Source organism: Trachypithecus francoisi, unplaced genomic scaffold, assembly GCF_009764315.1.
Source record: "Trachypithecus francoisi isolate TF-2019V2 unplaced genomic scaffold, Tfra_2.0 Lachesis_group17, whole genome shotgun sequence".
NCBI lineage: Eukaryota > Metazoa > Chordata > Mammalia > Primates > Cercopithecidae > Trachypithecus > Trachypithecus francoisi.
In genome coordinates this window covers 51,796,292-51,811,099 of record NW_022681462.1, presented here as the reverse complement: position 1 = coordinate 51,811,099, position 14,808 = coordinate 51,796,292, and the positions used below count along the sequence as shown (strand labels likewise).

Here is a 14,808-nt window from a genome sequence, read left to right as displayed (position 1 = left end):
TTATCACTACTACGAGAACAGTATGGGGGAAACTGCCCCCATGATTCAATTCTCTCCCACCGGATCCCTCCCATAATTCCAAAACGTGGGAATTATGGGAGCTACAATTCAAGATGAGATTTGGGTGGGGACACAGCCAAACCATATCATAAAGTAAATAGCATTAGATGGAAGGCACATACACAAAAACTCTCGAGTTCCTCAATTGTATTTGATTTGATTTTTGGGAGTCTGGTCTTATTTCTTGGTTACTCAAAAGAATCCTATTTTTGGCTGGACTCAGAAATTGAAGCTCACAGAGCGGACAGTGTGCGTCTCTCGGCAATCTGTTCCTGGAGTTTCTCTTCGGCCTCCTTCATTCTCTTGGCCAAAAGTTCAGCGTATTTTGCAGCCTCTTCCTCATTTTTCCTAGTACACTGTTTCTTCAGAGCAATACGCCAGCATTTGTGTTGCAAGACATATGGAATAACATGCAGCTGAATCTTGGGTGCTTTGGTCCCAGATTTTTTGCCTTCTTTAAGGGCTTTCTTACCAACAGATTGGTGGACATTATCTTCTTTAGAGAGACTGAAAAGTTTATGGATTCTGCTAACTCTTTTGGGTCCCAAGCGATGATGCGCAACAGTATCAATCAGTCCAGGAATATCCTTATATCCTTCTGTCTTTTTTTTTTTTTTAATAATAACAAAGTTTAGAAAGCTCAGATTGGCATCCACAATGCAACCACAAACAGCTTCGTGCTTCTTGCCCCACTTCTCATTGGTCTGTAACAGGAATACCCCTTGCTCAGTAGCACACAGACCCAACCATGAGTCAAGACACCCTGCTTCATAGGAAAGCTTGTTTGTCGTTCCTGTCACTGATTCCTATCACAGAGCCTTTCCATTCTTCACCCAGAGCATCAGCAGCAACTTCTGTGGCTGTATGCTTCTCATAAAAAATACAAAGTTTGCATTCCTCATCCACTTCAAGGAGCTTCTGGCAGCTGACAGCTAGAAAGGAGACATTCAGCCTCATCTTGAAGCGCTGATTGCCTCTGAGGTGCCTGGAAAAAGAGCCCTCAATAATTTTAAAGAGTGAGACCAAAACGTTTGAGAATTTCTGGTGTAGGTTATAAAATTGGACCCCTTTTTTGTGCTTTTTGAGGGATTCACATAAAAGCTGGGCCATGTGGGCTCTTCATTCTTTGGGATCAGCCATAAGAACCCAAAAGGGGAAAAACAGGCACAAATGTTATCCATTATTATTATTGTTATATGGACAGTAATCAGAAAAAGACGGAATACGCAACATAGTCAAAATTATTTGGAAAACCAAGCATTGCCCAAATATTCCATTGAGAGTTTGCATCTTTGTATGTTACTGGAACACGTTGGTACAGTTGTCACTGGGAGATACAGCACTTAACTTTTAACAAAGGGTTTCTTAAACTAGGAGTCCAGGGATATCTCAAGGGTCACCAGTTTCACAGATTTGAGACACATCTATAAACTAAATGGAAAATGCCTTCAAACTATGTATAACTGACAAACCACAACTCTGCCTCGAAGCTGAACTGTGACAGAAATACCCATAAATGTGGTCACTGTATCTCTGAATACAAATGTGCTGTGGCCCTGTGCTGTGTGAGGGGTGGCCAGCTTGCCCCAGGCCCTCTGACACTCTGGAGCTTGCTCTGTGGTCCCTGAAGCAAGTGGGAAAATGACCCTTGCATGTCCAGTGTGATTAATTAATTAGAAGAAACACAGTGTATTAGTCCATCCTCACACTGCTATAAAGAAATTCCTGAGACTGGGTAATTTACAAACGAAAGAGGTTTAATTGACTCACAGTTCCACATGGCTGGGGAGGCCTCAGGAAACTTACAATCATGGCAGAAGGGGAAGCAAGGACCATCTTCACATTTTGTCAGGAGAGAGAGAGAGTGAAAAGCCCAGGAAAAGCCCCCATTTATATAACCATCAGATGTCATGAGAACTCCGTCACTATCACGAGAACAGCCTGGGGGAAACTGCCCCCATGATCCAATCACCTCCCACCAGGTCTCTCCCTCAACACCTGGGGATTACAATTCAAGGTGAGATTTGGCGGGGGGACACAAAGCCTAACCATATCACACAGCAAGGAAGAATGTGCTCAGAATGGGAAACCCGATGTGTGATATTGCCACTGGCGGAGTATAGAAGCAGCTCTGAGAACCCAGCTGTCTTGGAGACCTGTGAGATCTCCAAGGTCCTTTCCAGCTATGCAAGTCTAATAGTACATCTGCATTGGATAAAGAAAATGTGTTGTATACACCACGGAATACTACTTAGCCATAAAAAAAGAATGAAATCATGTTCTTTACAGCAACATGGATGCAGCTGGAGGCTGTTACCCTAAGTGAACTAATACAGGAACAGAAAACCAAATAGCACATGTTCTCATTTATAAGTCACTGGGGACTACAGAGGGAGGAGGGATGGAGAGGAGTGAAGGCTGAAAAATTAGCTATTGGGGACTATGCTCACTACCTGGGTGATGGGATCAATCATGCCCCAAACCTCAGCATCATGCAATATACCCATGTAACAATCCTGCGTGTGTACCCCCTTCATCTAAAATAAAAGTTGAAATATCTTTTTTTAAAAAAGCTTCTCTAAAAAGTAAAATAAAAATAGTACCTCCTTGAAAAGGTCTGAAATCATATGCCAGTCCAGAGGCGGATGATGGTGCTATGGACTGGCTGCTTGTGTCTCCTCCAAATTCATAATCTTGAGTCTGGTGTCCTTATAAGAAGAGGAAGAGACCAGAGTGCACTCTTTCTCTGCCATGTAGGACATAGGGAGAAGGCGGCCATCTGCAAGCCAGGAACACAGGCTTCAGCAGCAACCCAATCAGCCACCACTTTAATCTTGGACTTCCAGCCTCCAGAACTGTGAGAAATAAATTTCTATTGTTTAAGCCACACAGTCTATAGTATTTGTTATAGCATCCTGAGCAGACTAAGACAGATGACAATTTCTTTGGCCCCATTTTGGTTGGGGTAGTATTCAATCAATTAGGTGTTCATTTTGGACAAAACTTTGCAGCCTCTTGCTAGTGATTCCTAGTGGATTCTAGCTGGTTGTCTTACTAAGAATTTTATCAGAAAACCTATACAAGACTTGGCACAACTCTGCCCCACACACGTGCAGCCTCAATTTAATGAAGGTCCATCTAATAAAGGAAGGGCTGGGAGTTAAGGGGCCTCAGATTAGGTTTCTGCTCTGCTACTAAATAGCTGCCTGGGCTAGAAGGTTCTTCTTCTCTTTGGGTTCCAGGGGCTGACCAAGGGCAGAGCAAAGGGAGCAGCCCTCAGCTGTAGGGAGTTGGGGCCACTGTCCATAAAGAATTTTAGAGTAATAATAAAACTGACTAAAAGTCCACTTTTAATTATCACTGTGCTTTGGCAATTCTAAACAAAGCCAGTGATACAATTTTCCTCCCTATGAAAACATCTTTTTTAGTTTAAGTTCTATACAATGGCTATAGTTCATGTAGATTTTTAATCTATTTGCATTAACCTTAACATATTCATATTACTTCTCCATTGTATTCGTTTTCCCTGTCTGCATAACACACTGCCACAAACTTAGTGGCTTAAAACAAACCCACCTGTTGCTTACAGGTCTATGGGTCAGAAGTCTAGTGCAGTGTGGCACAGTGGGCTTTCTGCTGTGGGACACAGTGCTGAGGTTATGTTGTCTGGCAGGCTGAGTCTTCACCTTGAGGTTCTGGGGGAAAATTAACTTCCCAGCTCATCCTCGTTACTAGTAGAATTCAGATCCTTGCTGTCGTCTTAGTTCTGAAGTTTTCCTTGCTGGCTGGCTCCTGGTTGGGGCTGCGGTTGGCTCCTAAGACCACCCACATTCCTTGCCTCACGACCTCTCCATCCTCGAGCCAGTCACATGTGTCAAATAGTTCTCATGTTTCAGATCTCTGATTTCCCACGTATCTGATATCTGCACCAGATTGGGAAGGCTTGTGGGATTTGGCCAAGCCCACCTGGATAATCTTCCTAAAACATCAACTGATTTCGGACCTTAATTATCTTTGCAAAGTCCTTCAGAGCAGTTCCCATATTAATGTTTGATTCAATGATGGAGAAGATGCTTGTAGACCAGGAGCTGGAAATCTTGGGGACCATCTTAGAATTCTGCCTGCCGCAATTCTTCATAGATGTTGTACACTACATGGAAGTTAATTCAGACAACTTGCAATTATACAGTTGGCCCTGGATTGGCATGGACTCGCTACATCTGTTTCTTAGGAGAGTCAGTTTGCTTTGCGTTCCTTTTGAGAAAGTTCACTTTGAGTTCGTGTCTCGTTTTCTGTGGAACTACATATTCCTGCATTTAAGTAGTAGGTTTGAAATGAACACTGATGATAGAGTGACTGTAAAGATAAAGAAACAGAATTTGAGTTACTGCAATTGTGCCTTTCTATGGAATCACTTGGAGTTTTGACTTACGTTTAAAATTTAAACTTTGCATGTAACAGAGATAGTGTACTTTCTGTGAAACAGAAAAGCAAACTGAAAGTACAATATCTCTGTTATGTGCAAATTCTTCATATGTGAAATACATTATTAAATTTGAAAAATATTTGAAAATGTGAATATTTAAAATTGACATACATTTTTTCTATTAATCTTGCTTTTTGTTCAATTGCTGTTCAACTCTAATATTGTTCATGGCCATGAAAGACCAGTTTTGTTTTGTTTTTGTTTTTGTTTTGTTTTGTTTTCTTTGAGACAGAGTTTCACTCTCTTTTCCCAGGCTGGAGTACAATGGCGCGATCTCGGCTCACTGCAACCTCTGCCTCTTGGTTCAAGCAATTTTCCTGTCTCAGCCTCCCGAGTAGCTGGGATTACAGGCATGCGCTACCACACCCAGCTAATTTTTGTATTTTTAATAGAGATGGAGGTTTCACTGTGTTGGTCAGACTGGTCTAGAACTCCTGACCTCAGGTGATCCGCCCGCCTTGGCTTCCCAAAGTGCTGGGATTACAGGCATGAACCACCATGCCTGGCTGAAAGACCAGTTTTTAGGTACATAGTTTTCCTCATTATATTTAAAAAATTAACGTAATTAAAAAGCATGAATCCATTGCATCTTTCCTTTGTTGTAGTGGGTATTTATTTTATACTTTGAGTTTTACTCTCATGATTATATATACACAGTTCAATGAAAGGGAACTTTAACTGCATTAGTCTGGCCATTATTATTGGTCATGGCATTTCTGATATGGTTTGGCTCTGTGTCCCTACCCAGATCTCATCTTGAATTGTACTCCCATAACTCCCACGTATTGTGTGAGGGACCAGGTGGAGATCATTGAATCATGGGGCTGGTTTCCCCCATACCGTTCTCATGGTAGTGAGTAAGTCTCACGAGATCTGGTGGTTTGATAAGAGGAAACCCATTTCACTTGGCTCTCATTCTCTCCCTTGCCACCACCATATGAGATGTGCCTTTCATTTTCCGCCATGATTGTGAGGCCTCCCCAGCCACGTGGAACTGTAAGTCCAATAAACCTCTTTCTTTTGTGAATTGCCTAGTCTCAGGTATGTCTTTATCAGCAATGTGAAAATGGAAGAATACAACGATTATTACCAAAAACATTTTGTTGTAAATGGGGCATGTGTGATAAAAAGGAACCCTCTCTGAGTGTCAAGTACATTGGGCACCCACTGCAGACGCTTAGACATGCCTCACGGATGTCAGCAGAGGCAAATGCTGCCTGGCTGCCGCTACCTTCAGGGAACTGTGGTGAGGGCCTTGCAGACATTGTCTCATCTAATCCTCACAAAAACATCACTTTTTAGAGATGAGAAAACAGCCCAGAGAGCCATTCACTTGCAAGTGGAGAAGCTGAGACTTGAACCCACGCTAAGACTGTTCACCACATCACTCACTGGCATCTCTCAGAAAGGCCTTGGTTTGTTAAAAGTGACGCATTTTGATCCTGCCTGCCCAGAGCGGGCAATGGTAAGATTCCTGGATGCAACTTCTCTGCTGAAGAGAACATTATCGGCTCCTGAGCTCAGACTGAGAGACGCATGCTGACTCTCCCCACTGGTTCCCCTTGGATGTCTTCCTCCAGCCCCATTGGTACCCCTGCAAAGGCAAGACTCGTTTGGGAGGTTTTTGAATGTGCCTGCCTGCATGTTAGTATCAGAGTTCTTTCAGAGCCGGGACTGTGTGGGGTTAAAATGTATAACCCAGCAACTCCCAGGGTCCTTGGTACATAATACGGGCTTGAGAAATGTTTGTGGAACGTACCTGACTGGCTGGGTAAAAAGTACAGGCTTAAGTGAGTGTTTGAGAATTCTGTGAGAATTTTGCTTAATAACATGACTCTCACCTCCCATGAATGATGATCAATTCCTTCCTCTGGCAGGAAGTAGTGGTTGGTTTCTGCAGCCAGAGAAATTTTTTTTTCCCCTGTAACCCGTGGGTGGATTAAAATGGAAGGAGCGAGCCAAGCTGAGCCAGGAAGGACAGCCAAGGTCAGCAGGGCTGACGGATCCCCACACACTGTCAGTAAGAGGAGAGGCTGCAGTCACAAAACCATCCACAACTATTCCGGTTCTTTTCTCCTTCTGGTTCATGATAAAATTTTAATTCTCCGCACCCACTGAAATTAGCCCTGGCCACATGACTTGCTGTGGCCCTGAAATGTGAGCTCTGGGGGCTTGTGTGCAATTTGCCACATTGCCTTCTTCTCGTGCCACAGTGATCAGGGACTTGGGCGTGGAGAAATCTTCATCAACCTGGGTCCTTAAATGTTTGTAGAAATCCCCTGCCAACCCAAGTTAGACATGTCGGACCAGCAAGAAATAAGCTTGAAGCCATCCTCACATGATTGACAAGCATTCTGGATAGAAATATAGTTATAATTAAGCATTAATCAGGATGTACTTTTTTTTTTTTTCTGAGATAGGGTCTTGCTCTATTGCCTAGGCTGGAGTGCAGTGGCATAATCATGACTCATTGCAGCCTCAGCCTCCTGGGTTCATGTGATCCTGCTACCTCAGCCTCCCGAGAAACTAGGACCACAGGCAAATGCCACCACACTTGGCTAGTTTTTAAAATTATTTTTTGTAGAGACAGGGTCTCACTATGTTGCCCAAGCTGGCCTCAAACTCCTGGACTAAAGTGATCCACCCTCCTCGGCCTCCCAACATGCTGGGATTACAGGCATGAGCCACTGCACCCATATGTCAGGCTGCTCTTTGACCCACTTCCTTATAAGGGAAAGTCACGCAGCACTGCATAGCGACCTCTCTCGCATCCTCATTGTTCCTGTAGATAGGATCTCTGGTGTTAGAGTCACAGGCTTTTGTTTAAGAATTCCTGAAGGTGTTTTCCGGATCCCAAATTTCAGTGGAACAACGGACAACAACCAGTTCGAAGACCCCCACAGAGAAGCAAAATCATCATGAGAATACAGCTTCTTCCTCTCCCCATCCCATGACTTCACCTTGCACTTTTCTACCAATCAACTCTCTCCATGCTTCAGCCCACTCTGAAACCCTTAAAAACACTAACTCCTCAGGGACACAGATTTGAGGGTTTCTCCCGTCTCCTCATTCATCAGCCCTGTGATTAAACCTCTTTCTCTGCTGTGACCCAATGTCTTGGCGTATTAACTTACCGCACACATCAAGCAATGGACCTATGACAGTTACAAACTTACTGTATGGGGTCACTAAGATTTGGGGGATGCTTGTTATTGCAGCAGCACCTAGCCTGTCCTGACTAGCTCAGAGGACCTGGGGCAGACATGAGGAGGACATCAAGAAACTGAAGAGTTAAGGAAAAGAGAAACAGGAAATGTGGATTAGGGGGTCAATGTGGACCCTGGAGCTGAGGCAGTTGCCTGTCCATACTCTGTGCAACAGGCTGGCTTCCTCTGAGGCTCCAGGAGGGGGAGGTAAGCACAGGCCATGGAGTGATGCCATCCATGTGCGAAGGATGATTTTGTAGCATGTGCTGACTGTGGGTCACCGCTGACTGGGGAAGAGGTGGAGGAAAAGGGTTGGGGAGAATGTGTGTCATGCAGCGAGCAGTGTGATCCCAGAACGTTCTAATGCTCCTCAAGAACAAATGAGTCGGGCATCAACAAAGGAGGCCAACCTCAGGCTTCCTGTGTGGGGAGCAGTGCTGAGCTGGCAGTGAGTTATCCGTTTATTCTTTGTGCACGGTGGCTAATATACTTACTCTGTAGCCACTCCTACAACAGAATACTTCCTCTAGGACGTTGGTTGTTCGTTACTCATATTCATTCTGCAAATATTTGAGCTCCTAGGCACTGAGCCTACCACAGTGAGTAGACAGGTTTCATGGACTTTATGGTCTGCATATGGCCAAATAATTAATAGCAATTTTCAATATGGATTGTTAAATACTCTGATAGAAGTAAGTATAGGTTGTCTGGGAGAAGAGCGTAGAAACTAGTCCAGAGGTCTGCAAAGAACGAGGCTGTGAGTAACTGAATTGGGAGTTAAGTACATGCTTCTGCGTAGCAAAACCCCCCACAATTGCAGGTAAATAAATGCCACCCTTCCCAGCAAGGGCCAGGGAGTGCAGGAAAATATCAAGTTGCCAGAGGATCTGAGTGCAATAGAAAAAGTTCTGAAAGTCAAAGGTCTTGCAATAGAACATTCATGAGGTGAAGCCTTATGATTCATTGTCTTGGGTTCACTCAGTGTCAAACCAAAGAAGAAAAAAAAAAAAAAACTGAAGCAACTCAGGTGTCTGGAATGAATGAATTCTTTTTTTCCTCCTTTTTTTTTTCTTTTCTTCTTCTTCTTCTTTTTTTTTTTTTTAATGATGAAGGCTGCCAGAAACTCAAGGGATTTGAGGATAATAGAAAATTAGACGGCCGGGCGCGGTGGCTCGAGCCTGTAATCCCAGCACTTTGGGAGGCCGAGACGGGTGGATCGCGAGGTCAGGAGATCAAGACCAACCTAGCTAACACGGCGAAACCCCGTCTCTACTAAAAAATACAAAAAACTAGCCGGGCGAGTTGGCGTGCGCCTGTAGTCCCAGCTACTTGGGAGGCTGAGGCAGGAGAATGGCGTAAACCCGGGAGGCGGAGCTTGCAGTGAGCTGAGATCCGGCCACTGCACTCCAGCCTGGGCGACAGAGCGAGACTCCGTCTCAAAAAAAAAAAAAAAAAGAAAATTAGAATTTCACAATGATAATGGGACTGTGCCCATCTATAGTTCACTCTTCCCACTCCACAGAGTCCCAGCACATCATTCTTCTTCCACCCCCTCCACTGACCAAATCTCATCCTTTAAGACTCAGTTTAAAAACCACCTCCTGGAATTAATTATGCCAAGCCGACTCTAAACAGTGGTCACCTCTCCGGAATGGAAGTGCGTAGGGGAATGAGGGAACTATTCATTTTTTACTTTTATCAATTTTTATAAGTAGGTATCATTTTGTTTAAATAAAGCCAAAATTAAGCTTATGAGGAAAAACAAAATTCCGCTTCCTCCACGGACCCTTCTCTGCTTCTACAGTGGCCCCATGCTCGTCTCATTGCCATCTACCATTTACTGGTTTTTCACAACTAAGTCCTTTCCTCTACTTTGGACTCAGCCCCAGCTAGAACCACCTGCAGAAGGCACACAGCATTGCTCCTATACAGGCCACTAAATGAATGGTTGGCGAAGGAATAAAAGCCTGTAACGTTGGCCCCTCAGCTTACGGAAGCTGTGGGGAGTTTTCTGTGCTAGAAAGTCGTGCCTTTCACTGAGCCCCAGCTTTAAGCAGTTTCATAAGTAGATGTTAACAACTGTGTTCCAGTGCCTGCTGGTTCCCACCCACCCCCGCCACGAAGAGGCTGGCCAGATCATCTTCCCAGGAAACATGGAATGATAGCACACGGGGAGCTGCTGGGAGCTGGGGAACGTGCAACTCTTCCTCCTGTGAGGAAACAGGACCCTAAGTCAGTGCCCTGTGTCTAGAGCGCCCGCCCTATCTGCACTCACCTGGGAAAGCGGCTCCCCTCCCTCCCCTCCCTGGGCGCCGGACATTTTTCCCACGTGGATCCACTAGATGGCCTGCAACGAACACAGTGACTTTGAGGAGGCCTGTGTGGGAAAAGGAAATACTTCCTTGCTTATCTATTTGTTTGTTTGCTTTGTCACTCACCATTTGTCCTCATAAATCCTTTCAAGTAAAACTGATATTAAAAACCAATAACTTGCACATTCAAGAGAGGAAAAGGGCTATGGCAGAGTTGAATCTGTGGGTCTTCAGGCAGAGATTTCTGATTGTTGGCAAAATAATCAGAAATTGTTTTGTCGAATTGATTTCTGAGTGTTAGCATTTTGTTCATTACAACATAACTCTGCATAGAAAGAAATGAATGATTAAATAATTCTAAGGGCTTAATAAGTATCTTTTAAACTGCTTCAAATAAAGAGAAATGACAAGACCTAGTACTGGTAAGTGTCAGATAGAGCAGGCTCATTTGCACATCAACACATCATAGTGGCTTTTGCAAACAATGTGGCCTTTGCTGTAAGAGCAGTGAGATGACTGGGCGTGGTGGCTCACACCTGTAATCCCAACACTTTGGGAGGCTGAGGCAGGCGGATCACTTGAGCTCAGGAGTTAGAGACCAGCCTGGCCAACATGGCAAAACCCCATCTCTACAAAAAATTTTAGGAATTAGCCAGCTGTGGTGGTATGCACCTGTAGTCAGGAGGCTGAGGTGGGAGGATCGCTTGAGCATGGGAGGTGGAGGTTGCAGTGAGCTGAGATCACACCACTGCACTCCAGCCTGGGCAACACAGCCAGACTCTGTCTCAAAAAAAAAAAAAAAAAAAAGCCATGAGATAACTCATACTCTTTAACCAGGAAGCTTTGAGGAAATATTTAAAAGTTAGAGAAAAACAATCAGTATTGAAATGTCTAGGTTGCTGCTATTCTATTTGTAGTAACAAAAACTTGGAAATAATTTGCAGAACAACAATAGGGGAATGACTTAGTCAACTGCAGTATATCAGTATAATAGGTGAAATTTAAAAGGGTGGTAAGTGTGAGCTCTGCCTGTACCTGTGCATGTAAAGTCATGTTTTTTTTTTTTTTTTTTTTTAAAGGTCCAGGCTTATTCTTTATTTAAAGCACAGGCCTGGCATGGCGGCTCATGCCTGTAATCCCGGCACTTTGGGAGGCCGAGGTGGGCGGATCACTTGAGCCTCAGGAGTTCGAGAGACCAGCCTGGGCAACATGGCGAAACCCCCATCTCTACCGAAAAAAAGAAAAAAATTTACAGCACAGTTCAAAGTCATTAAATCATTAAATCCAGCACAAAAGAAATGGCTCCCATTTCCTGGATTGGCATCAGACATCCTACCAGCTGCAATTACATCATTTTTATCTATCGTCTGCTTTTCCTTTTCGGGGGGCGGGGGAGGGTGGGGACTTATAAATGGGTCAAAGACACTTCAACCTCAAAACCAAGGAGAAATCCCTGCTTGCAGAGAAACACAGGAAATGACTCTTTCTCTGTGAAACGCAGTTTCACTCTGCTCCAGTGATGAGGGCCACTGATGGTGTGGGAGAGCGATCAGGAAGAGAATCTTCCTGGAGGTGGCACGAAGTCAGCAGGAGCCCAGGAAATCACACTCCTGGGATGGCTGCTGTCACCACCATCACCCTCTCTTCTGTCTCCCCTCCGTGCCATCAAATTGAGCGAGGAACAAGGGAAAGTAACTACATGTAGAAAACGGAAGTGAACAGGAATGTGGGTGGTGTGAACATAAAAGAAGAAACTAAAAATGATCAAAAGTTTCTCAGCACTGCTTTCCCGCACTGTGGTGGAAATCTCTGATCCATCTCTTCATGTGTCTAACTTCCAGGGAGGGAGCTAACAGCACAGACATGGGACCGAAGGCCCACGTTTGCTCAGAGATCTAAACGGTGGGCCCCTCTGAGATGGTGATGAGCCATCTCACCACCGAAGTTGGCCTAACTGAAGTTGGCTCAGAGATCTAAACAGTGGGCCCCTCTGAGACGGTGACTGCAATCAAGGTGTCTGTGATGTCCTTGGTTACTCCACCTCCTGACCAGGGGTCTAGTTTACATTGCTGAAAACGATGTCTATGTGCGAACTAATGTTTTTGCCTCCATACACAGTAGTGATCCAGGAGGGCCTTGGTCCCACACCCCACTGTTTAAAACAGTTATCAGAAAACTCCTTCAAGTTCCACGAGTGAAATTCAAACAGGTCATCGATACAAAAAGGGATGACTATTTCTGTGCAGGCCTGATAACTCCAACCCAGGAATCCCAGACTGCTAGTTCTTGGCTCTGAACTATTCAGGCATGTCACCTGACCTGAATAATTACTCACCTGACCTGAGTAATACGCACTCACAGCTTGGAAAATATTCTGCAGCAGCAATGAATCCGATATATTGGGTTTTTTCAAATATTGGCACATGACCTCGATAGGCCAAGCAGGCAAACGCTATAAAAAGTTAGATGCATAAGGATAGCTCACCACTGCACGTCACCCAGGTTTCAGAGATCCAGTCTTTCAAAGGTCTTGCGTCAGGAAGGCACGGCAAACTACTGCCCATATTTGAGAGTCGATTAATGGCATCCCAGGACCTGCGGAGGTTCTCTGAACAATATGGACCACCTTTCCTAAAATCTGTAGTTACGATCTTCATAAATACACCGGAAGGTTCCAAATCCTTCAACTGCCAGATAAGGGCAGAAATTACAAGAGCTCCAACTACCATATGAGGGTATTTCGTGCTGAACTAGGCTGCAAGCATGCCACCATAGTGGCCCTAGAGGGCCATGACAGGGCGATTTTCAGCTCCTAGGATTGTTCTTTTCAAGTGTTTGACTAGCTCTGCAAAATCAGCCAGAGCTTTTTCTGATGGCAGGAGATCCTAGTGTCCAGAAACCTTGAACAGGTCATCACAGGGCAGGGACTGTCCACAGTATCGCTGTTCCGCATACACCAACACAACTTTCAGTTCCTCAGCCCCATCCCACATGAACCACGTATGACTGCAGAACCAGATGACATCCCCATCATCTTTCTTCCAGTATTTATCAGCTATTAGAAACTGCTGTTAAAAAGTTTTCACAGTATTAAATCCAAAATGGTCAACCCTCCGAGGGAAGTGGAGAACCGAGTCGTTCTTGGCAACAGCCAGGTAGGATGTGGGACTGGCTGGCGAGTGCAGGCTGCCGAGAGCCCTTAAGGCCAGCTGGAGGGCTGTGGTGGTCCAGGGCACCAGGAAAGCCAGGAGCAGGAACAGGAGGGCTTGGTGGCCCATGGCTAGGCTAGTGGCTGCAGTGCATGTCTAAAGCCATATTAAGTGAATGTTTTCTTTATTTAAAAAGTAATTTTCTACTTTTGAGGCTGAGTTTAAGAACAGGTTGTTTTTCTCTGAGTAAGCCCTTACACAACAAAATATCACCAGATAAGAGTTAAACAAAAGTAAACTCAACAGCTGCCTTCCACCTAGAGCCAAGGAGGGAGTGGACAGCCCCTAGACTGGGGAGAATATAGGGCAGATTTATGGAAAGGGGAGCTGGGAAATGTCTTAGATGGCTTGGGCTGTTATAACAAAATACCATAGACTGAATGGCTTTAACAATGGAAATTTATTTCTCATAGTTCTAGTGGCCGGAAGTCCAAGATCAAGGTTCTGGCTGATGTGGTTCCTGGAGAGGGACTGCTTCCTGGCTTGCAGATGGCCACCATCTCACTGTGTCCCTACATGCAGAGGACGGGTGATCTGATGTCTCTTCTCTTCTTATAAGAACACGAATTCCATCCTCACAACCTCATCTAAACCCAATTACCTCCCAAAGGCCCCACCTCCTAATACTATCCCATTGGGAATTAGGGTTTCAACATATAAATTTGAGGGGGATACAAACATTTAGTCCGTAGCAAAGGAGAATTCCACCAGCAGATGTTGCGCAGTGCCCAAAAATAGTCCAGGCCAGACCGGACATGGTGGCTCATGCCTGTAATCCCAACACTTTGGGAGGCAGAGGCTAGTGGATCACCTGAGGTCAGGAGTTCGAGACCAGCCTGGCCAACATGGTGAAACCTCATCTCTACTAAAAATACAAAAAAATTAGCTGTGAGTGGTGGCAGGCACCTGTAATTCCAGCTATTCTGGAGGCTGAGGCAGGAGAATCGCTTGAACCCAGGAGGCAGAGGTTGCAGTAAGCCGAGATTGTACCATTGCACTCCAGCCTGGGCAACAAGAGCAAAATTCCATCTAGGAAACAAACAAACAAACAAAAAAAGTAGTCTAGGTTGGGGAGGCTCAAGATCTGCTTCCTCTGAGACTTTAGCTAGGAGCAGTCATAACTGTGGTGAGGAGAGGCTGGGCACTCGGGGCTGGCCCACACATGCACACATAAACCACAGTCAGATTGCATCACTGACAGCCAGTCACACGCCTTTAATTCAGACCTAGCATTTGAAACTAAAATCAAACTACTGCACTATTACATGTTGCACCATCTTGTATACAAGGACACTTCAAAAAGCTCATGGAAAACTGCAATTAACAGCTTAAAATAAAAAATATAAACTTTCTCAATATAGGCTCCATCAAGTTCAAGACACTTTTGTAAGTGCTATTAGCCATCTAGTCAACCCTCAGAGAACTGAGGGTCCTGAGAATTTAACCATGTCAATACAGTCATTTTCACATTTATTAACTGAAGAAAAATGAGTGCCCTTTAAGAATTTTTTAAGATTAAGATATAAAAAAGAAGT

At 44.6% G+C, this 14,808-nt stretch overlaps 2 pseudogenes; both read right to left on the bottom strand.

Moving 5' to 3' along the window:
- Window positions 1-263: 263 nt before the first annotated feature.
- Window positions 264-1,017, bottom strand: LOC117062978 (annotated as a pseudogene).
- A 10,822-nt stretch (window positions 1,018-11,839) lies between these two features.
- On the bottom strand, window positions 11,840-13,342 carry LOC117062842 (annotated as a pseudogene).
- Window positions 13,343-14,808: the final 1,466 nt, after the last annotated feature.